The sequence below is a fragment of the Spermophilus citellus genome, assembly GCF_964194105.1.
Source record: "Spermophilus citellus genome assembly, chromosome: 9".
Taxonomy (NCBI): Eukaryota; Metazoa; Chordata; class Mammalia; order Rodentia; family Sciuridae; genus Spermophilus; species Spermophilus citellus.
In genome coordinates, this window is record NC_138191.1 from 57,237,406 (window position 1) to 57,262,168 (window position 24,763).

The following is a 24,763-nucleotide window of genomic DNA, read 5'->3' on the forward strand; positions in this document are numbered from 1 at the left end:
CAGCAGCAGCAGCAGCAGCAAATAGAGGTTTACTGAGATAGTCTTAGGGAATCTACGTTATTTACAAGTCCTTGCATTCTGTAGAAAGTCTATTAAATCCAATTATGATGATGGAAGTCACATTGTGTGAGTGTAGTATTGGAAAGAGTAGCCCCTTGTGTTGATTTACAAGATATTCCATTGGATAGCCCCAAGTTTATGCTATTAACTGACAGGTCTTATTCCAAAAACTCAGGAGGTAAACAGCAGGCAGGGCAGTGTTACAACCCAAAATGAGTTGCTAGAAAAGGAAACTTCCCATCTTAATTGAGCTCAAACTGCCATGCTTTTGCTCTCACTTGAGCTGGTCATATAGCTAGAGACAAATATGTAAATATTTGTACAGATGGTAACTATACTTTTGAAGTCATCCATAATTTTTGGCATGTTATAAAAACAAAGGGCTTCTCAATTCTAGCAGGAACCCCATCAAAGACAGACACCAAGTAGGTGAACTCCCTTCTGCTATCTTGTTACCATTTGCAAATCAACATTAAGACTGAGGCTCAGGCCTGTAAATCTGAACCTGAATATCATGGAAAGCTCTGGTAAAATTTTTATGCAAAATCAGCTAGTGTGGAAACTATTTGGATATGCAATTTAAATATACTCCCTAAGACTCAACCAAGTCAAGTTCCCTGTGATTATCTGTTTAATAAATTTACATTTTATTTAGAAAAACAAAATTGACATCTGAAGGGATATATATTTGGTATTAAGTGAACCTGAAAAGACTGTCTCTTCCTTAATGCTTGAAACTTCCATGGTTAGAATTAGCAAGCAGGGAGGAAAGTGGCTGCCATTCAGTGGAACCCCGCCGGCCAAGCCTGCACTGACCCCCGGGCTGAGTACGGGATTTCAGAGGGGGAAGGAAGCGGTACAGTTCTATCCCCCACAATGGAAACAAAACAATAGAGTGCCGGGGTCCCCAATAGACACCCTCAACACCCAACAAACGGCAGGTCCAGAGTACAGTTTGAACTGCTGAGAGCCATCACTAAGGGGAAATCTGGTCTAGCAGGAGAAACCAAGACTAGCAAGAGAAACTAGGGGACTAGAGGCCAGGCCCTCGCGGCTGGGCGGCTGGAAACAGCAGGCCCGCCGGTGACAGTTCACCCACTGCCCGCATAACTGGGCGGTAGGAGAACGCCCGCCCGCTGGCTACCGACCACAGGACGGGGTGCCTAGAAATTGCCCGCCCACTGGCGACAGCCGGCCCGCTGCCCGCGCAACTGGGCGGCTGAAGTCCACTCACCCGCCGGCGACCAATCACCCGCCCGCTGCCTGAGATACTGGGCAGCTAGAGACTGCCTGCCTGCCTCGACGGGGAGCTGAAACCAAACAGAGACAGTCCAGTCACACAGCCCCAATAGGACACCGCAGCAAGGAGCCTGGGGCCCGTCATAGCAGAGTAGTGACGTCACTGGAGCTCGGCCGTCGGAATTCCTTCCCAGGAGAATCCACATTAGCAGGCACAGTTTAACAACACAAAGAAGAAATAACAGAGTGATACAGGACCAAAACAAATCTATAGAAGAGAGCAGAAACACGGCAATCTAATAGAGCTGGAAAGTAACGTAGACAACATGAGAAAACAAGGGAAAAAAGGAGTACAAACAATACAGGACAACTTAATTCTACAGGAGGACATAGAAACATCAGAAGCAGGGATAGGGAATGAACTCAAGGCCTACCTAACTCGAATGGAAAGGAATATTAGGGAAGACATGAGACAGCAAGTCCGAGCAATAAAAGTATATTTTGAAAATGAATTAAACAAACAAATTCAAATGGCAAAGAACAAGCTCTACCAGGAGATAGAGATCTTTAAAAAAATCAAACAATAATCCTAGAATTGCAGAAAAATATAAACCAAATTAAAAACTCAAACGAGAATATTACAAACAGACTTGATCAAGTAGAAGTCAGAACATCAGATAATGAAGACAAGGTTTATCAACTTGAAAAGGATATAGTCAACACAGAAAAGATGCTTAAATCCCATGAGCAATCTATTCTAGAGATATGTGATGTCATAAAAAAACCAAACTTGAGGGTCATCGGGATAGAAGAAGGCACAGAGACTCAAACCAAAGGAATGGACAGCATATTAAATGAAATAATTCTAGAAAACTTCACAGAGATGAAAGATGAAATGGATTGCCAAATCCTGGAAGCCTACAGGACCCCAAACATTCAAAACCATAATAGACCAACTCCAAGACATATAATTATGAAGATAGCCAACGTACAGAACAAGGAGAGAATATTAAAAGCTACGAGAGAAAAGAGGCAGATTACATTAAGAGGTAAACTAATTAGGTTAACGACTGATTTCTCATCACAGACTTTGAAAGCGAGAAGATCCTGGAACAATGTATTTCAAACGCTGAAAAATAATGGATTCCAACCAAGAATACTGTATCCAGCAAAATTAAGCCTCAGATTTGACAATGAAATTAAAATCTTTCATGATAAACAAAAGCTAAAAGAATTCGCAGCCAGAAAACCAGCACTGCAAAGCATTTTGAGCAAAATACTACAAGAAGAGGAATTGAAAAATAGTGCCCAAAACTAACAGCAGGAGGTGTCTCAATAAAGGGTGAGGAAAATAACCAAAAAGTAAAACCAGCCAAACTAAAATAAATAAATAAAGAAGCATGACTGGAAGTACAAATCATATCTCAATTGTAACCTTAAATGTTAATGGCCTAAACTCACCAATCAAGAGACATAGGCTAGTAACCTGGATCAAAAAAACAAATCCAACAATATGCTGCCTTCAAGAGACTCATATGATAGGAAAAGACATACACAGGCTGAAGGTAAAAGGTTGGGAAAAATCATACCACTCACATGGCCCTCGGAAGCAAGCAGGAGTGGCCATACTCATATCGAATAAAATCAACTTTAAACCTAAGTTAATCAAGAAGGATAAAGAAGGACACTATATCCTGTTAAAAGGAACCATCCACCAACAAGACATAACAATTATCGATTTGTATGCACCAAACAATGGAGCTGCAACGTTCATAAAACAAACTCTCCTCAAGTTCAAGAGTCAAATAGACCACAACACAATAATTATGGGTGACTTCAACACACCGCTCTCGCCATTAGACAGATCCTCTAGACAAAAGCTTCATAAAGAAACTACAGAACTCAACAGCACAATCAATAACCTAGACTTAACCGACATATATAGAATATATCAAGCATCATCAAGTGGATACACGTTCTTCTCAGCAGCACATGGATCCTACTCAAAGATAGACCATATATTATGCCATAAGGCAACGCTTAGTAAATATAAAGGCATGGAGATAATACCATGCACCATATCTGATCAGAATGGAATGAAATTGGAAATCAATGATAAAAGAAGGAAGGGAAAATCCTACATCACATGGAAAATGAACAATATGTTACTGAATGATCAATGGGTTACAGAAGACATAAAGGAGGAGATGAAAAAATTCTTAGAGACAAATGATAATACAGACACAACATACCAGAATCTATGGGACACAATGAAAGCAGTTTTAAGAGGAAAATTCATTTCCTGGACTTCTTTCCTCAAAAAAAGAAATAACCAACAAATAAATTAACTCACACTACACCTCAAAAACCTAGAAAAGGAAGAGCAAAACAATAGCAAATGTAGTAGAAGACAAGAAATAATTAAAATTAGAGCAGAAATCAATGAAATTGAAACAAAAAAACCATTGAAAAAATTAATAAAACTAAAAGTTGGTTCTTTGAAAAAATAAATAAGATAGACAGGCCCTTAGCCATGCTAACGAAGAGAAGAAGAGAGAGAACTCAAATTACCAACATACGGGATGAAAAAGGCAATATCACAACAGATGCTACAGAAATACAGAAGATAATTAGAAAGTATTTTGAAACCCTATATTCCAATAAAATAGAAGATAGTGAAGATATCGACAAATTTCTTAAGGCATATGATTTGCCCAGATTGAGAAAGGAAGACACACACAATTTAAACAGACCAATAACAAAGGAAGAAATTGAAGAAGCCATCAAAAGAATACCAACCAAGAAAAGCCCTGGACCGGATGTGTATACAGCGGAGTTCTACAAAACCTTCAAAGAAGAATTAATACCAATACTTTTCAAGCTATTTCAAGAAATAGAAAAAGAAGGAGCTCTTCCAAATTCATTCTATGAGGCCAACATCACTCTGATCCCAAAACCAGACAAAGACACTTCAAAGAAAGAAAACTACAGACCAATATCTCTAATGAACTTGGATGCAAAAATTCTCAATAAAATTCTGGGGAATTGAATACAAAAACATATCAAAAAAATTGTGCACCATGATCAAGTAGGATTCATCCCTGGGATGCAAGGCTGGTTCAATATACAGAAATCAATAAATGCTATTCACCACATCAACAGACTTAAAGACAAGAACCATATGATCATCTTGATAGATGCAGAAAAAGCATTTGACAAAGTACAGCATCCCTTTATGTTCAAAACACTAGAAAAACTAGGGATAACAGGAACTTACCTCAACATTGTAAAAGCTATATATGCTAAACCTCAGGCTAGCATCATCCTAAACAGAGAAAAACTGAAGGCATTCCCTCTAAAATCTGGAACAAGACAGGGATGCCCTCTATCACCACTTCTATTCAATTTAGTTCTTGAAGTACTAGCCAGAGGAATTAGACAGACAAAAGAAATTAAAGGCATAAAAATAGGAAAAGAAGAAATTAAATTATCGCTATTTGCGGATGACATGATAATATACCCAACAGACCCAAAAGGGTCTACAAAGAAGCTGCTAGAGTTAATAAATGAATTCAGCAAAGTGGCAGGTTATAAAATCAACACGCATAAATCGAAGGCATTCCTGTATATCAGCAACAAAACCTCTGAAATGGAAATAAGGAAAACCACTCCATTCACAATATCCTCAAAGAAAATAAGATACTTGGGAATCAACCTAACGAAAGAGGTGAAAGATCTATACAATGAAAACTACAGAACCCTAAAGAGAGAGATAGAAGAAGATCTCAGAAGATGGAAAAATGTACCCTGTTCATGGATAGGCAGAACTAACATCATCAAAATGGCAATATTAACAAAAGTTCTCTACAGGTTTAATGCGATGTCAATCAAAATCCCAATGGCATTTCTTGTTGAAATAGATAAAGCAATCATGAAATTCATATGAAAAGACAAAAGACCCAGAATAGCAAAAGCAATTTTAAGCAGGAAGTGTGAATCTGGAGGTATAGCGATACCAGATTTCAAACTGAACTACAAAGCAATAGTAACAAAAACAGCATGGTACTGGTACCAAAACAGGCAGGTGGACCAATGGTACAGAATAGAGGACACAGAGACTAATCCACAAAGTTACAACTATCTTATATTTGATAAAGGGGCTAAAAACATGCAATGGAGGAAGGATAGCATCTTCAACAAATGGTGCTGGGAAAATTGGAAATCCATATGCAACAAAATGAAATTGAATCCCTTTCTCTCACCATCCACAAAAGTTAACTCAAAATGGATCAAGGAGCTAGATATCAAATCAGAGACGGTGCATCTGATAGAAGAAAAAGTTGGCTCCGATCTACATATAGTGGGGTCAGGCTCCAAATTCCTTAATAGGACGCCCATAGCCCAAGAGTTAATAACAAGAATAAACAAATGGGACTTACTTAAACTAAAAAGTTTTTTCTCAGCAAGGGAAACAATAAAAGAGGTAAATAGAGAGCCTACATCCTGGGAACAAATTTTTACCCCTCACACCTCAGATAGAGCCCTAATATCCAGAATGTACAAAGAACTCAAAAAATTAAACAATAAGATAACAAACAACCCAATCAACAAATGGGCCAAGGACCTGAACAGACACTTCTCAGAGGAGGACATACAATCAATCAACAAGTACATGAAAAAATGCTCACCATCTCTAGCAATCAGAGAAATGCAAATCAAAACCACCCTAAGATACCATCTCACTCCAGTAAGATTGGCAGCCATTATGAAGTCAAACAACAATAAGTGTTGGCAGGGATGTGGGGAAAAGGGTACACTTGTACACTGCTGGTGGAACTGCAAAATGGTGAGGCCAATTTGGAAAGCAGTATGGAGATTCCTGGGAAAGCTGGGAATGGATCCACCATTCGACCCAGCTATCGCCCTTCTCGGACTATTCCCTGAGGACCTTAAAAGAGCGCACTATAGGGATACGGCCACATCAATGATTATAGCAGCACAATTCACAATTGCTAGACTGTGGAACCAACCTAGATGCCCTTCAATAGATGAATGGATAAAAAAATGTGGCATCTATACACAATGGAGTATTATGCAGCACTAAGAAATGACAAAATCATAGAATTTGCAGGGAAATGGATGGCATTAGAGCAGATTATGCTAAGTGAAGCTAGCAAAGCCCTAAAAAACAAATGCCAAATGTCTTCTTTGATATAAAGCGAGCAACTAAGAACAGAACAGGAAGGAAGAGCATGAGGAAAAGACTAATAGTAAAGAAAGACGAATGGGGGGAGAGAAAGGGAGAGAGAAGGGAAATCATATGGAAATGGTAGGAGACCTTCAATGATACACAAAATTATAAGAGGTTATGAGGGGCAAGGGGGAGGGGGGGAAAAGGGGATAGAATTGAACAACAGCAGAGGAGGTAGAGAGGGAAGATGGGAGGGGAGGGAAGGGGAGGGGGGATAGTAGGGGATAGGAAAGGTAGCAGAATACAACAGTTACTAATATGCCATTTTGTAATAATGTGAGTATGTAACAGCTGTGATTCTGCAATCTGTATTTGGGGTAAAAATGGGAGTTCAAAACCCAATTGAGTCAAATGTATGAAAGATGATATATCATGAGCTCTGTAATGTTTTGAACAATCAATAAAAAAAAAACTTCCATGGTTAAAGCTCTGCACTTCACAGCTCATGAAACAAGCAAAATGATGCAAATTATGATAAAACTTTGGTGTTGTAACTTTTAAATTGCTAACAGGATTTTTAACCAATATCTGGCTGTTTGAACCCATAATCCTGTGAAGACAATCATTTCAAGTGGTGGATTTCCACCACCTCATGGACCATTTGACTATTTCTAAATGGACTTCATTAATTGCTATCCTCAATGAGTTATCAGTAATAGTCTTCTTGGGATTCTGGTTGGATAAAAGTTTTCCCATAAAGAAAAGCTGAAAAAGTAGTAGCTAGCTAGTTATTAGAAAATGTATTTCCTTTATGGGACAGCCCTGGAGAAATCTCCAGCATCAGAGGAACCCATCTAACTGGATAAACTATAAAGAGGTTAAATAAGCTATCCCAAAATAAAAAATAAAAAGGACTGGGGATGTAGCTCAGTGGTAAAGTGCTCCTGGGTTAAATATACTATACCAAGAAAAAAAAAATATATATATATATATATATAATGTCACTGTCCCTCTCATCATCAGGCTTCTGTAAAGGTATTATCATTAGTTTTAAAGGTAACTGAATCCACTCTCACTGGAAAATATAGATTGTCCCCCTTATAAAATAGTTACTTGAAGGAATACCTATGCCCCCAATTATAGTTCTCAAGCATCTCCTACTTGTCTAAACTCTGATAAGGCTCAATACTTTGTGCTTTAATGCATTATGTCAAAATGTACTTTCATCAGGTAAAAGAAGTATTCCATGATTCACCAATTTAGGACAACCAGACCTTTCATGATCTAAAACCCAGAGATTGGCACTTAGGGAAACAACATAGGATAAAAACTGCCCTTGACCTCCCACTGGAAGGGACATACCAAGTTTTTCTCATCATCCATGCTGTAGTAAAACATCAGACCCTCAAACCTTGGGTCCAGATTTCACACCCCAAAAGGACCTATCCAGACTCCTAAAAGTAGATACCTGTTGGAAACCTTAAGGTAAAACAAATCAGGGAAGCTTATCTCCAGAATCAAATGGTATCTTAGACAAGGACAACTTTCTTAAGGTCACAGATCAGATTTCTTTGCCATCAAGAATTAGCTTTAACTTTTCTTTCTCTTCCTCTTCCTCCTCCTCTTCCTTCTCTTCCTCCTTTTCCTTCACTACCTCTTCTCTTCTCTCTCCTTCTTCTCCTTCTTCTTTCCTGTTTCCTGCTGTTTTAAACATATTCCTCTCCTTACCAGAGAATCCATGGGGTCATAATCTGTGGTTGGCTTTAGGAAAGGTTTATGCTTTAGCAAGACACTAGAGTAATTGTTGGGTTCATGGACTAATGCCCTGAATCAGGAAACAATTCCAATAATGTTTATTTTGCGATCTTTCTGATTTTCTTATGAAGCACTTGTAACTACAAACTTTCCTCTTAGAACCACCATCATAGTGTCCCAGAGGTTCTGGTATGTTGTATCACTATTCTCATTTGATTCTAAGAATTTCTTAATTTCTCCCGATTTCTTCTATCATACATTCATCATTCATATTTATGTATTCCAGACACGATTGCTATTTGCTTTTCTATATTTACTGGAAAGATACTCTGACCTTTCTGATTAATATGCCAATTGTTCAAAGATAAATGATGCCTGGACAAACTGTCTTGAGTTTCTGAGCTTCATGTATTCAAGACCTGGAGACTACCTATGCAGGAATGAGTAATTGTCTGTATGATGTCACTAAATATCATTTATTTAGGTTTCTTTGCACTAAATGTAGTTTAGTACCCTTACAGCATGTTATAAAGGGACTACAAAAAGTAAATTTCCCACTAGTTCTTGAAGATTTAGTCTGAAAAGTAATTTTCTCTATGATCAGCTTATCTAGAATCTAAAAATTCTTCCACTGCCTCCACATTACCACTTCAAGATTCATCATTCACTGTCACACTATGTAATGAATAATGATTTTCAAAAGTCATTTAAACCACCCAGAGATGACAGAAAATTCAACAGCATAGTTAGATCCAACCTTTTCTTTCAACATTACAAACAAACATTTTGCTCTGGCCATGATCATTGTGGTGCTGAAAGGGATATGTGTCTGTGTCTGGTCTTTAATTCAGTTCTGAGAAGTTATATAGGCTGTTCTTGAATTTTTGTGAGTCTCTGTGCTCGTCAGCTTTTTGTCACTTTGACAAAATACCCGAGAAAAACAACTTAAAGGAGGAAATACTTATTATGCCTCATGATTTCAGGGATTTCAGTCCATGGTCAACTGGCTCCATTGTTTCTAAACCTGTGGTGTGGCTGAACATCATGACAGAAGGGAAGGCAGAGCAAAGCTGCTCACCTCATGGCAGCAGGAAGCAGAGAGAGGGGAAGAGAGAAGCTGTCTGTAAGTGACCTACTTCCTTCAACTAAGCCCCACCTCCTTAAATTTCCACCTCCTAAGAGCCCATGAAGCTATGAATCATCAATGGATTAATCCATTGTTGAGGTCAGAGCCCTCAGGACCCACTCATTTCCCCAAGGTCCCACCTCTGAGTACTGCTTCACTGGGGGCCAAACCTTCAATGCATGAGCTTTGGGAGGACATTCCAGACAAACCATATTTCAGTCTCAACACCTGCAATGAAGCATTTGTCACTTTGTTGTTGTTCTTCAAGATGATAACTCTGATGGAACAGGACACAACTGACTGGCACACAGTAACCATGACTGACTTCCCAACTTCATAGTACTTACTCACTTTTAATTTTATTCCCAGGTCCCTCACTTGAGTTGGCCTTTTACTGGTAATATTAATAAGGGATTTTGTATTTTTAGGGATCATGGAATAAAACAACACTAAGTTATATCAAGCATAAGAGAGAATGATGCAATCACAAGACAGTAAATGTGAGATGTGTGAGGCTTCTGCTGGTATAATAGAACATACTGTTTTACAGTAAAGTCTGTTTAAAAGCATAAAGAGAACACTCTAAAATCACAATAAAGGGACTGGGGAGGTATCTCAGAGGTAGAAGCCCTGGGTTTGATCCCCAGCACCATAAAAAATAAATACAAATAAGAAGTATTGTATACTAAATATATAAATGAATAATATAGTCATTTATTATCATTATTGAGTATTATGTACTGTACATAATCATATGTGCTACACTTTTATATGATAGGCAGTGCTTCAGGATTGTTTATGCCAGCATCACCACAAACACCTGAGGTTGGGTACAGTGGTGCACACCTGTAATCCTAGCAACTCAGGAGGCTAAGGCAGGAGGATAGCAAGTTCAAAGACAGCCTCAGCAATGGCAAAGCACTAAGCAACTCAGTGAGATCAAGTCACTTAAAAAAATATAAGATAGGGCTGGGGATGTGGCTCAGTGGCTGAGTGCCCCTGAGTGCCCCTGAGTGGCACAAAGTAATACATTGTGCCACAATGTTATGATGACTCACTAGTGATCACTAGGTGGTGTAATTTTCTTGGCTCCAGTGTAATCTTATGGGACCATCATCATAAATGTAGTCTGTCATTGACTGAAATGTCATATATGACTCTTCCTTCCAAATCAGAAGCAAAAGCTGTAAATGACCAAAATTAATACCAACCTTGAAATAGATGAAGATGAGTTAGTTTCCCTCAGTGAGAAAAGGTTCCAATGGGGTTACTTGGGGCTTACTCTTTGTGGTAGTGGGATGGTAGTTGTGTATAATTTGAAACTAATTTTTAGTGAGAAATTTTGGGTTTTATAACCAATCATATCTCCTATGAGTTCTGAAAGATAGAATCCACTCTCTTAAGGTTGGATGCAAATATTCATGTTCAACAAAAAATTTTTAATGGAACATTGCTGCAGTCTGGCTGGGCACAATTCAGGAGCCACTTGTCAAAAGAAACGAACTTTATTTTTAGAACACACACACCAAACCACACAGCTCCTCAGGAAAAACCTTCAGAGCCCAACTGCCACCACTGGCTTCCCACAAGCCTCTCAACCTCCCCCACTCCTTCTGCTCTTGAGGCTGATTGGCTGGGTCACGTGGGCAGAGCCAAAAAAGTTCCCCCAATGAGCAGCTCCGTGGTCTGAAAGGGCGGGGAAACAGCCCAATGAGCATCACCGCAGAGGAGCCAATCAGTTGGCAGCTAGAAGTTTGCTGGGGCCACTGTGAGCCAATCATCAGCTGGCAGCTGGAAGTTTGCTGGGGCCCCTTCGGCTGTGGCTCTCAACAGAACATTTTGCATCTCTAGATCTCTCTTATTCTCATGTTAGGAGCACAGCTCATGACCAACAACAGGAACACACTCACATACACAGTCTTCCTTTGGCAATGGGCCTTAACTTTCAAAACCACATTCTACTTAGATTTGCTTGTGATTTTTTTTAACAGCTACAATTAATGGATGTCTATGCCTGATATTTCTATTTTTCCATGAAAAGTTGTGCAGGTACTTGAAAGTATTTGGGTAGAGGTTAACTGGGATATCTGAACCCTGGAACTTACAAAACCAGAGAGGGACAGATATGAATCTGAAAATTGTCAAGGGATGCAGGTGTACTATTGAGAAGGTATTTTAAAGATTTAACATTTTTGACAATATTGAACATGTTCTCAAAAACCAGTCTGAGCTATTCATTAGAGCCAATAAAAAAGGGCATGTTTCAGGAACAAGCCTAGGGGAAGAGGGAAACTCAATGCCAGAGCCAGGATCAGGCCCAAGTCCTAATGGCCCTGTCATGTCTTCAACCTGTATTCACACCTATCTCCCTTTTAATGGAAAAGAGCAGTCAGGGAAGCAGATATGAATGGAACAAAAGCCAAAGCTGCACTTTATAAAGCTAAGGAAACATGAGGCCTGAGGCATGGGAATAAACCCTCTGGGGCTGATAATCCCTGGACCTCTGGGAGCAGCCTCAGTTCATACAGGGAGGCCTGACACCGGCTTCTTGTTTGGTTAAGGTTGAAAGGCCCGTGAAAGTAAAGGAGTTGGGCATTTAGGCAAATATGTTAAGGACATTTTTCTTTCACCAGAAAAAGGTTCCTAGCTTCTGGAGTATTAATCAAGTTTCAGACATGCAAACTCACATGCCCACCATTTCATCTTCTATCTTCATTCTGAGAGAGCAAAAGTTAAAGAAGGGGCCATTTTGGGTGGGTAGGAGCAGAAAGAGAGGTGGTAGTCTTCTTTAAAACCACAGGAGGCATTGGTCAATCACAGTCACAAAGGAGGTTGGTAAGAATTTTATCAAGGAGGTCTTGGGGCCCAGGCCCAGACAGCCACACTCCCATATTTATGTTACTCTGGATCCCTCACAGCTACTTTTAGTGGACAGTCCTAAACAAGGCCTTCCAAGCTGGCCAAAGATCTCCTGGAGAGCAGTGCCAGCCCTGCCTTTCCAAATTCTTCACTACTCTCAGCCAAGTTTTGGTTTTTGTTGGGTTGCTGCTGTTGTTGTACCAGGGATTGAACCCAGGGGTTCTTAACCACTCAGCCACATCTCCAGTCCCTTTTATTTTTTATTTTGAGACAGTGCCTCACTAAGTTTCTGAGGCTGGCTTTGAACTTGTTATCCTCCTGCCTCTGCCTCCCAAGCCGCTAGGACTTACAGGCCTGTGCCACAAAGCCCAGCTCGGCCCAGTATTGTCTGGCTCCTGACCCTCAGTGATGGTGCCGTTTGTGGCCACAACTCCAATCACTGCCTGTAGGACTTGTTGTGGTTACTTGATATTTGTAGCACTGACCCTTGGTGGACCTGCCAGTGCTGCTTCCTCTTTCCTTGCAAGTTCTGGGGCAAGATAACTTTCTTTATTTCAGCCCCCACTTCCAGCTGCAGCTCACACATCCAAATTCCCCTCAGTCCAACCCAGCACCTTTCCCCTCAGTGTTGAGAGCCACAGCCGAAGGGGCTCCAGCAAACTTCCAGCTGCCAGCAAACTTTCAGACTGCCAGCTGATGATTGGCTCACAGCAGCCCCAGCAACATCTAGCTGATTGGCTCCTCTGTGGTGATGCTCATTGGGGGACTTCTTTGGCTCTGCCCACACGACCCAGCCAATCGGCCTCAAGAGCAGGAGGATTGTGGGAGGTGAGAGGCTTGTGGGAAGCCAGTGGTGGCAGTTGGGCTCTGAGGGTTTTTCCTGAGGAGCTGTTTTGTTTGGCGTGTGTGGTTCTAAAAATAAAGTTCGTTTCTTTTGACAAGTGGCTCCTGAATCATGCCCAGCCAGACTGCGGCATTTGGTGGCTCGCATGGGGAGCGACTGAGGGTAAGTGATAAGGTAAACTACTCGCCCCTGAGGGCAGGGCAAGAGGATGGGTAGCCATTTTAAGATTCCTCTTTTGTTTTGCTTCACTTTTGTTTTAAGTTGCCTGTCCCTGGAGATGAGTGAGATGGAAGAAAAACCGCTCACATCTGAGGAAAAACTATTTACGTCTGAGGAACAGATAGGGAGAAAGGACGGATGCACATGTCAGGAGGATTGAAAGGCTATAATGATTTTGTGTTGTTCCATTTTTATTTCATTCTGTCTCGGTTTTGTTTGGTGTTATCTTGTTGGGTTGTATTATAGTAGAAATATGGGATCAGAAATTAGTAAAAAACAAACCGAGACAAACCAGAGGGAGCGCAGGGTTGGACATCTGTGCCTCCGCCAGATCAGTACTAACTCCAGAGATGGGAGTTCAAATCATTCCCACAGGGGTAAAAGGACCTCTTCCCAAAGGAACAATAGGCTTATTATTGGGATGCAGCTCTTCTACTCTAAAAGGACTTATGATAAGTCCTGGGGTAATTGATCCCGATTATGAACGTGAAATAAAAATTATAGCCAGTTCTCCAAAGGGTACATCAGTAATTTCACCAGGAGATAGAATATCACAGTTACTAATAATACCAAACCTACATGATAAATTTTCCAGTCGTGCTGTAGAAAGAGGTTCCAAGGGATTAGGCTCCACAGGTGTAGATTGGGCTATGCTTTCTTTAAATTTAGATTCTCGCCCCATGCTAAAATTAAATATTCAAGGACATGAATTTAATGGGTTACTGGATACAGGTGCAGACCTTAGCATCATCTCTCATCAAGAATGGCCAAAACATTGGCCATTACAACAAGCCACTCAAACGCTTCGAGGCCTAGGAGTGGCGACTAATCCCCATAGAAGTGCAATGGTATTAGATTGGAAGGATCCTGAAGGATGTGAAGGAACTATACAGCCATATGTATTGGATCATCTTCCCATAAATTTATGGGGACGAGATGTCCTAGATCAATTAGGTTTGAAATTAACAAATAACATCAATCAAAATGCACCCACTATTATGACTAGACAAGGTTTTAGGAAAGGAAAAAGATTAGAAAAACAAGAACAAGGTATAGCAGCACCAATACAAATAGATCAAGGAACAGACAGACATGGGTTGGATTTTCAGAAAGGGCCACTGAGACAATAAAAATTACATGGAAATCAGAAAGACCATTATGGGTTCCTCAGTGGCCCCTGACTAAAGAAAAGATACAAGCAGCCCATGATCTGGTCAAACAACAATTAGCGGAAGGACATATACAACCTTCTGTATCTCCCCATAATACTCCCATTTTTGTCATCAAAAAGAAATCTGGTAAGTGGAGATTATTGCAAGATTTAAGAGCCATTAATAATGAAATGGTTATTATGGGACCTGCTCAATCGGGGATTCCTCAATTGTCTGCTTTGCCAAAAACTTGGTATGATTTAGTTATAGATATTAAAGATTGGTTTTTTTTCAATTCCAATTCATCCTGAGGATAGTCCACGTTTTGCATTTACTATCCCTGCACTGAATCCTGAAGGTCCTGATCAGAGATATGAATGGAAAGTACTCCCTCAAGGGATGGCTAACAGCCCAACTATGTGTCAAATTTATGTTAACAAAGTAATCCAGCCACTTAGAAATCAAAATCCTGAACTACAAATATTTCACTGTATGGATGATGTATTATTAGCACACAAAACTAAAAACACATTGCTAGAATGTTATGCCACACTTACAAACTTATTAAAAAATTATAATCTAGAGATAGCAATAGATAAAGTACAATTAAATTTTCCAATTAATTATTTAGGAGTTCTATTATCCTCAACCAGGGTCCGTCCACCAAAAATTCAAATACGAGTAGATCAATTCAAATCACTTAATGACTTTCAAAAGTTATTAGGAGACATAAATTGGATAAGGCCTTATCTAGGTATACCAACAGGAGAGTTGGGATCTTTATTTGATATCCTAAAAGGTCCATCAGGTCCAAATTCACCCCGAATGTTAACACATGAAGCAAGAAAGGCATTAAAAATCATTGAAACATATATGGAAAATATGCATTTGGATAGAATTGATATAAGTTTGCCTTTATTATTTATTGTACTACCAACAAAAAATATTCCTACAGGAGTATTTTGGCAAGAAGGTCCATTATTATGGATACATTTATCTTATTCTCCTAACACTATTCTTACTAGGTATCCTGAGGCTGTAGGACAATTAATACTCAAAGGAATAAAAGCAGCAAAGGGAGTGTTTGGAATTTCTCCCAATAAAATTATTATTCCATATACTATGAATCAAATTGATGAGTTAGCTAATGAGTTAAATACTTGGGCAATAATCATGTGCAAATCTAATGTTTCATTTGATAACCACTTACCATCTAATCCTTTATTGTCTTTTTGGTCATTGCATCCTGTAATTTTTCCAAAAATGACAAGAAAAATACCTATTATGAATGCTCCAAATATATTCACTGATGGGTCAAATAATGGTACAGCAGCAATAGTTACACCTGATCAAACTTTTACATTTTTAGTACCCAAACAATCAGCTCAAAAGGCAGAGCTTAATGCAGTATTACAAGCTTTTGTGATGTTTAAAGATTCTGTATTTAATTTATTTTCCGATAGTCAGCATATAGTTAATGCTATTGTATCCCTTGAAGATGCTGGTAGGATTTCCCCTTCCTCTACTGTTTTCTCTTTGCTTTCCACTATACAAAGTCTAATCTGGGACAGAAAAGATCCATTCTTTATAGGACATATCAGGGCACATACGGGATTGCCTGGAGCCCTTAGCTTGGGCAATGATTTAGCAGATAAAACTACACATGACATACATATTTTCTCTACACTAGAAGAAGCTATAAATTTTCATAAAAGGTTCCATGTCAATGCTAATACTTTACAAAAGCGTTTTAAAATAACTAAGGAACAAGCTAGACAAATAATAAAACAATGTCAAAATTGTGTGACCTTTTTACCACAAGTTAATCTTGGAGTCAATCCTAGAGGATTGATACCTAACCATATTTGGCAGATGGACGTCACACACTTGCCAGAATTTGGAAAATTAAAATATTTGCATGTTACAGTTGATACGTCTTCTGGATTTTTGATGGGCTCCCTTCATGCCAGACAAAAAACTAAAGATGTTATAGCTCATTGCTTACAAAATTTTGCCACTGTGGGCGTTCCAAAACAGTTAAAAACAAATAATGCCCCTGGTTATACTTCTACCTCTTTTAAACAATTTTGTTCATCATTTGGCATTACTCACATAACAGGAATCCCATACAATCCACAGGAACAAGGCATAGTTGAAAGAGCTCATCAAACTATTAAAATGTACTTATTAAAGCAAAAAGACGGAATTGGGAAGGGGTATATATTCCCCAAAGATAAACTTAAAATAACCCTTTTTACTCTAAACTTTTTAAATTTGGATTCATCAGGACTTAGTGCTGCGGAAAGGCATATGTGTCCAAAAAATGTACATAAGCCCAAGGTACTTTGGAAAGATATTCTAACAGGACAATGGAAAGGTCCTGATCCAGTAATTGTCTGGAGTCGGGGGTCTGTTTGTGTGTTTCCACAGGGAGAACAGCAGCCGATTTGGATTCCAGAGAGATTAACTAAAGCGATTTCTACAGACCAAAAAGAAGATGATTTGGCTCAAATCCATAACAGCTGATATCCAAAACTCCAGTTTGGCTATCCTTACATCTGCGACAGAACCAGGATGCTTTGTTCAATATCTATTTTATTATTGCCCTTTCCCACATCATAAAGTTCTATTTTTGTTTTTTGAGCTCATACAGACCTAGGTTAATGTTGTGCTGATCAGTTCTATTTTTTGACTATAGAGTTTTTAAACATTGCAATGGAGATTTCACCTGTAAAAAGTTATAAGGCCTTTTCTATTATGTGTTGTATGTATTATATTATGTGTGCACACTTGTATTTTGTGTTATATGTTTGAATGTACATATGTCCATATATCATATATGATGAGCGCTCATGAAAAAATGGATCCAAATATTTTTTTTTATTCATCTGATTTAAATGGTTTAATTTAAATTGGGTAAACAACTATTGAGGATTGTTTTAATATGTGAACAAAAAAGGAGGTTAACAGATCTGTTTGTTTACTTTCACCTTTCCTTTTCATTATTTTTAATAATTCTCTTCAAGATAATGTAAATTGTTAAGAAAATTGTTTTCTTTTAGTGCCTTCTGGGATGTTACATAATTTTTTCTTTAGCCATTATTGCCAGAATTCCTATCTTCATCCCAGTGCTGGTGAAGACAAAGATAAAACCAATCTACAGCTTCTGCAATAGCCATCACTGAACTGCTTGCAGAACTTGCCTGGACTATGTATCACTTGTATGCATTGTGAACTCACCTGTATGCCTTGTGAACTATCTGTTGGTGCAGCGACTTGTGGTAGTGTCGTGGTATTTTTGCTGATGATGTCATCGGTGGTATAATTTTTCCAAAAGGAGACGTCAATTGGCTTGGTGTATCTTCCTCCCTTCTGCTTGTCATGATTGTTAAGCTAAAATTTGGGGGCCAACAGAGGTGAGGCAAAGAACCTAACCCCCCTGCTGGTACAAAGACCTCTCCACAGGTGTGGCTGTATACTGGACTGGTAGTCAGTGACGGGTAAGTTCCAATTGCAGTGGTACCAACCTAAGACAGGAGGCTGACACCTTGAGGTCAGCTCATCTGATAATGGGTAAGGACCATATGTACTATTGGACAACCTAAGGCAGGCACGGTCCCTAAGCCACATGCTTGTTGTTTAAACAGAGGGGGAGATGTTGAGAGCCACAGCCTAAGGGGCCCCAGCAAACTTCCAGCTGCCAGCAAACTTTCAGACTGCCAGCTGATGATTGGCTCACAGCGGCCCCAGCAACATCTAGCTGATGGGCTCCTCTGCGGTGATGCTCATTGGGGGACTTCTTTGGCTCTGCCCACGCGACCCAGCCAATTGGCCTCAAGAGCAGGAGGATTGTGAGAGGTGAGAGGCTTGTGGGAAGCCAGTGGTGGCAGTTGGGCTCTGAGGGTTTTTCCTGAGGAGCTGTTTTGTTTGGCGTGTGTGGTTCTAAAAATAAAGTTCGTTTCTTTTGACAAGTGGCTCCTGAATCATGCCCAGCCAGACTGCGGCACCTCAGTGTGCTTTTGAAGTTAGAAAAGGGCCACCCACACAAATTACAAATACATCTATTTGTAATTTGTCCCATTTGTTATGCCTAATTTAATCTCCAGTAAAATGTACATGGTTAATCCCATAACTCAGATTCATTCTTCTTGGTAATCCCTGTTCTGAGGTCAGAATTTAACAGCACTGTCACTTAGGTTTTGTTAAGGACACATACTCAACTCAATTTCACTCAAAGTTCTGCTGTATCTAATGTAAGAACTTCATTTACTCCCTACTGTTTCTGAGTTCCAACTGAGGGCCAAGAAGCACAGCATGTTCTAGGGAACCAAGCACAAGACATGGTTCCTGTTCTGTGGGGCTTACAGTCCAGTGTGAGAAAGACAAATACCCAGATGTCATGATTCAGTGTTTGTACCACTAAGAGGCAAGTTGAGGAGGCATGCCTAACCCAAAGGAGATGTGACTAAGCTATTTTTTTAAAAGAGAGAGTGAGAGAGGGAGAGAGAGAAAGAGAGAATTTTAATATTTATTTTTTTTTAGTTATCAGCGGACACAACATCTTTGTATGTGGCGCTGAGGATCGAACCCGGGCCGCACGCACGCCAGGCGAGCGCGCTACCACTTGAGCCACATCCCCAGCCCCTAAGCTAATTTTTGAACAAAAGAATAGCAAGGAAGAGGACGAAAGGCGCAATATAGTAGGAGAGTGTTCTAAGCAAGGAGTGGCATGGGAGTGAGAGACAGAAACAACCTGGCAAGTTCTGAGAGGTGCATCAGTGTTGTGAGTGAGCTCCACCATTAATACAGACAGAACACATTTATGTCTTTCCCCAATGTTAGAATTTATTGACTAACAATAAATTCACATGCTACACCATGTTCAATGCCATTAATTCACCAGATATTCATAGTTCATGTGGTAGCCGTGAGCAGGGCAATCACAGGTTCCTTTATTCCTTTTCAATCTTGATTACTAGTATCTATAACACTCAATTCAGACAAAACAGTTTACACAATGATATAGAGTTTAGGGAAAGGCTAAGAAAAGATTGACATGGACCACAGGGCTTCAAGAGTTTGCACCATAAGAAAAAGCAGAGAGAAAATACAAATGCAAAAGAGTCACTTTGGGTGGTCTGATAAAATTAAGAATGGGCCCTAAAGACTCAGAGGGCAGAGCTGTTCAGGGGAAGGTCTCCACAGCAGGCAACTGTCAAGTAGGCCACACAAGCAAGGGGATGGAGCTGAGCTGAAGTCCTAGGGACAGAGTTGTAGTTCACAGCCTGTGACCTTGTGAGCTATTCATTATGATAAGGAGTCAGGTCAGTGTGTGTGGCTGTACCCCTGCCTTAGGTGCCCTTCCTTTTATGTGTTCCAAGTGAGGGGATTGCATCAGTTGATGGTCTGGTGTGTGTGATAAACTCACAGGCCTGGTTTCCCTAGTATGTGTTTGAGATGCCCATGCATCTGTGTGCCTCCGATTTAATTCATTGAGCTCACATGGTCATTTTTTATTAGCACAATTAATTTGCTCATCAGTTCACGCCTTATGATTGTGCTGTGCAGCTGAGGGTTATTCTTTTCAGAAAGTTCTGGATATACAACAGCTGGTGGTTACAAATTTGTCCAGAGAGGTTACCAAGTCACTCTGCCTTGGCACTTGCACTCAAAACAGAGTAATTCAGGGTAAACTGCTGCTTTATAAAATGGAGTGATTCCAGACTGGGCACTGCTATTCTATACAGCATTGAGTAACTCAGCCTGCTGACCACAATCACTTGGGCTAAGTAGGTAGGTTCTTCCAGGGAAGATGACAAGATAGTGACAGAGCCATATCCTGGTAGGCCTTGTACTCCAGGCTAAGCAGGCTGTGGTGTATCCTGTGGTGTACTTTGATTCTTAAACTTTAGTAAGCATAAGAATCACTGGGGGAGCTTGTTATAATTTTAGGTTTCTAAACCCTGAATGCAGAAATTTGGTTTCAGTAGGTCAGGGAGTGAACTCAGGGATTTGCATTTTAGTATCCCCTCACCATGAGTCTAATGAGAGGAGGGCTGGCAAACCCAGATGTAGGAGATATGAAGCCCTAAAGGGGCAGAAGGATCAGATCTGTTTCAGAAAAAAAATCTCTCTGGCAGAAAGTATTCCACATGTGCTCACTCAGCAAAGCACCCTAATCCTTTGATAATCCTGTAACCCTCTGTTGCCCAGAGGCTTCAAGGCTCATAGTTGACTCTGAAAGTAAGTCTAAAATAAGAGATGCCCTTGGGAGGCCATGAATGAGTGGTCCTGAACTGTTTGGCTTTGGACATTGTATAGCCCAAAAGGCAGGGGCAGTGAGCGATGCAGATTATGAGCACGTGAAAGCTTGGGGGCCCCAGATCCACTGAATGTCTTGAGGTTCTGAAGGACACAGGGTCTACTGGGGGATGGAGCTTGGATCAGATCCCTGTCTAGTTAGGGCTGCAGGAGCTCCTGGCAGGACAGAACCAGTGCCCACTTGGTTAACAGAGGCCCAGGGAGGATTGGATATAGGCCATGAAGCTATTTAATTGAAATGCTAATTATGTCACCTCAGAGAGCTGAACTCACTCAATAGTGTAGCCCTGTTTTCTGCAGCCAATGGTGATGAATACATTGATTATTATTTTATGTTGACTACAAGAATGACATTCCAACCAAGAGCTTGACACTCACTTTTTAAAACTGCCTAATCCATTGAACTTGATTTCTGCAGAAACTTCCTTCTGAACAACCCAGTGGTTCTGAGAATGCTAAGAAACTCAGGCCAACTGGAGCTGGCTGTTACAACAGAAGGCAGGTGATGCTCATTCTACCTGTTGCTCACACCTAAATTCACCCCAGGGTCTCAGCCCTTTGGGTATCCAGCACCTGTCTCCTCTTACCATGCCTCTTCCACAGCAAAAGTTTCATCTCTCCAAGATTCAGGCAATGCTAGAGAGTGACATTTTGTTTCACATTCTGCAATCTCAGAGATGGGCAAGAAGGATGTTTTGAGTTTATTTCTGGCTCCCTGCACTCAGAAAAGCAGATGTAAAATGAGCAAGAGGCCTCCATATGGATAGGCTGGAAATCCCTTTCAGCTTCTAACCAATATGCTAACAACTCAGACCCACAGCCACCTCTTCACCAGCTGCTCTGACAGGGCCATTTGTTTCATGACTACTTCTCAGTTTTTTTTTCTTATGCTTAAAAGGATTGCCCCTTCACCAGCTGGATCCTGATTGGTACTTGCTGAGATTATGCCTTGTTGACTATCCAGTAGTATAGCGGAAGGTCATAGAGAAGAATATAGGAAAATATTCATATTAAGATGCTGTAAATAGTCATAGGGAGATAATCTAATTCCACCATTTGGCCCTTTTATGTCAAACTGCCTATCAGTCTCTTGGCCATAAACATTTAAACATAGTTTTTGTATGTTATCTAATGTCATTGTGAATATGTAGTTGATGCCTAAAATATTTAAGAAATATCAATCTGATATCATTAACTAAAGGGTAAGTTTCAACATAGGTATCAAAAGCATCTATAAATAACAAAAAGAGTTTCTCAGAATCAACTTTTTTGTTGTACTGGGGATTTAACCCAGGGATACTTTACCACTGAATTATAACTCCAGTTAACCCCAACCTTTTTTTAAAAAAAAATTATTTCATTTTTAAATTTTGAAACAGGGTCTCACAAAGTTGACCTTCAGCTGCTGAAGACCTTGCTAAGTTACTGAGTCTGATCTTGAAATTGTGATCATCCTGTCTTAGGCCCCCAAATTGCTGGGATTACAGGTGTATAATCACCTTGCCCACTGGAATCAACTTTTAATGTTTTGATGAAAGCTTGAAGAGATGGCTACCAAAGGTATTCTAAAGAAATTCTAAAGAAATAATTCAAAATAATTCTAAAGAAATAATTCAATGGCATAATTACAACTCGTTGAAAGGAAGAATTGAGTAGTTGACTGAGTGTTATCTGGCCAAGCACCTTCATGCCTTGGTTAGAGTCCAAGGGCGATGGATCAGGTTCACTCAATGAGGATGTTCTTTCTACTGCCTATGACACCTAAGGACAGGAGCTTGGACCTGTCCCAGTAGGTGAACGCTGTCACCAACCATTCAGAGCCGGGATGAAGAAACCTGAAATTACCAGAAAACATTAAGATCTACAAATTGGTTTTAAGTGAAATAAGTTTTTAATTAGTCATCAAAGTATATGTTTGCACATCATACACCTACTTTCTCAAAAATAAGAACAGACATGTCAGGCGTGTTCACATAGATGAAATGAGTTTATGTCAATTTATTCTAGACATCAATATCCTAATTCTAATTAAAAGGATTATATTGGGGCTCAGAGAGATTCAAGATCATATAACTGATAAAGGGCAGAATTGAGATTTACCCATATCTGTCTCCACTAGCTCCCATATTCTTTCCAACACGTTTTCTTTCCAGCCCATCATACCTGTGATTCCTGGTTTGCATCTTTACCCAGAAGATATGGCTATTTCTCAGTCTTATGATAAAGAATCTACAGAAATTCTTTATCATAAGACTGACAAGAAACCCCTAGTTACTGCTCATGTGGTGTACTCGCCTAGGATGTCTCCTAGAACATTGATACTTCTACCATCAAGACCAGAACCAAAGGTCAGGGGCCCCCTGCCATACCCTCACCCTTTCCAAGTGGCCTCCGCTTGGAAACCCCAATCAGAGACACAGAATGAGCTTTAAGACAGCAAGTACCAGAGGTGAGTTTCAGAAAACCAATGTATTCACACATACAGAGACACTCAGCCAGCTGGGCTGCTCTTTGTCTTCACAGCTACATGAACAGCCTGGTGCATCTGGCTGGTTCCTCTCAGAGAGGGTATGCAGAAGGGTAAGTTGAGTTCTTCCTCTTTCAAATTGCCATCTCAGCTTATAAACTCTGACTGCCCCTTGCTTTAATAATCATGTTGCAAAAGCTGTGACTCTGAAACCTCCTTATTGTAATCAGAGAAGGTTTAACGCACACAATAGGAATAGGAAGAACACCAATTTGTCTGGTTTCTGTTATAATCTGAAAGCTTTCAAAATAATCCTATTGGGCTTTTCAGATGAGAGAGTCCATCAGAAACTGAAAGGAGATTCAGTAGAGACTCCCTGAGATTTAGGATTTAAGTAGAGCCGCCTGAGGGACTCAGATGACAAAGGTTACTGATATACAATGAAGAGATGGCCCTCTCCCCACTTCTGCCTGAAACCCAGCATCTCACTCTGCCTACCAAAGCCTGGAGCGGAGAAGATAGCTGGAGACAGCACCTGGGGCATGGTGTTAGTGTTTAATCTCCATGAACTCCTCCAAGCTCTATGAACCTCAGACACACAGGAGTGGGAACAAGATGGGGGAAGAGAATCAGAGAAGTCACCACGTGGAGCTACAGCCAACACATAGGCATGTGGACACTTAATGCACCATCTTAGGGACTTCCAGGAAAAACTGGGGGACATTTTGAGAGTCCTGAGAGCCTGTTTTTACTTGGGTGAAGGACAGTACTACTGGAAATGTATACACATACATCTCTTTTAAAGTCTGGAAAAAGAATGTTTTGGGGTAGGGAAAGTGAGATTATGCTAGGGAGCTTTCCCTACCTTTAGTTTCAGAAACTGAATCATACCCAAGGTAAAAATCTGGTTTGGTGTTCACTGTGAAGGTCCAAGGTTAGCTATTATATCTGGCCTAGAGGTCTTGCTCACAGAGCTCTTAGAAAATCTTTGTGACTTTGTGGATTCATCTTGCATTCAGTTTGTCTCTCACATGCTTAGATTGCAAGCAAGAGATAGGACCAAGGTCTCAGGCCCTGCTGCTCTCATGAAAATGTCCGAGCCTTCATTGAGACACACATGACCTGGCATGGCTTTCCTCTCCATCCCATGCTCTTCCAGCTCTTGCTCTAGGCACTAAACTAGGTGTGATTAGCTCTCTAATCTAGGGCTTCTCACCCTACACCTGTCCCACAGCATATTTTTTGGTTTCCAGCTGCATAAATATTCCCTGCAGAATCCTCCCTGAGCAGCCCTGGGTTAGGTACCATCAGCACTGCTTCTGGAACATCCTGAGGCCATCTGAAGAAAATTCACTTTAGAATGGTTGCCTGATTGTGTGTCAGTGTCCCCACAGCAAAAGCTGTAGTATTTACCACAGTTGCCTCTAGGTCTGGGCAAAAGCTTAACAAACACTGGCTGAATGAGTAACCTGAATGAGTAACCTGGTCTGGCCGACCCCTTCAGGCACCATTATCAGGTCAGGCACAGAGC

At 40.3% G+C, this 24,763-nt stretch overlaps 1 protein-coding gene across 1 annotated transcript in view; it reads left to right on the forward strand.

The window, feature by feature from the left end:
* Positions 1-24,763, forward strand: part of LOC308655502 (retinal-specific phospholipid-transporting ATPase ABCA4-like) — a gene marked incomplete at its 3' end in the record, with an annotated part of 145,857 nt that overhangs the window by 120,746 nt on the left and 348 nt on the right.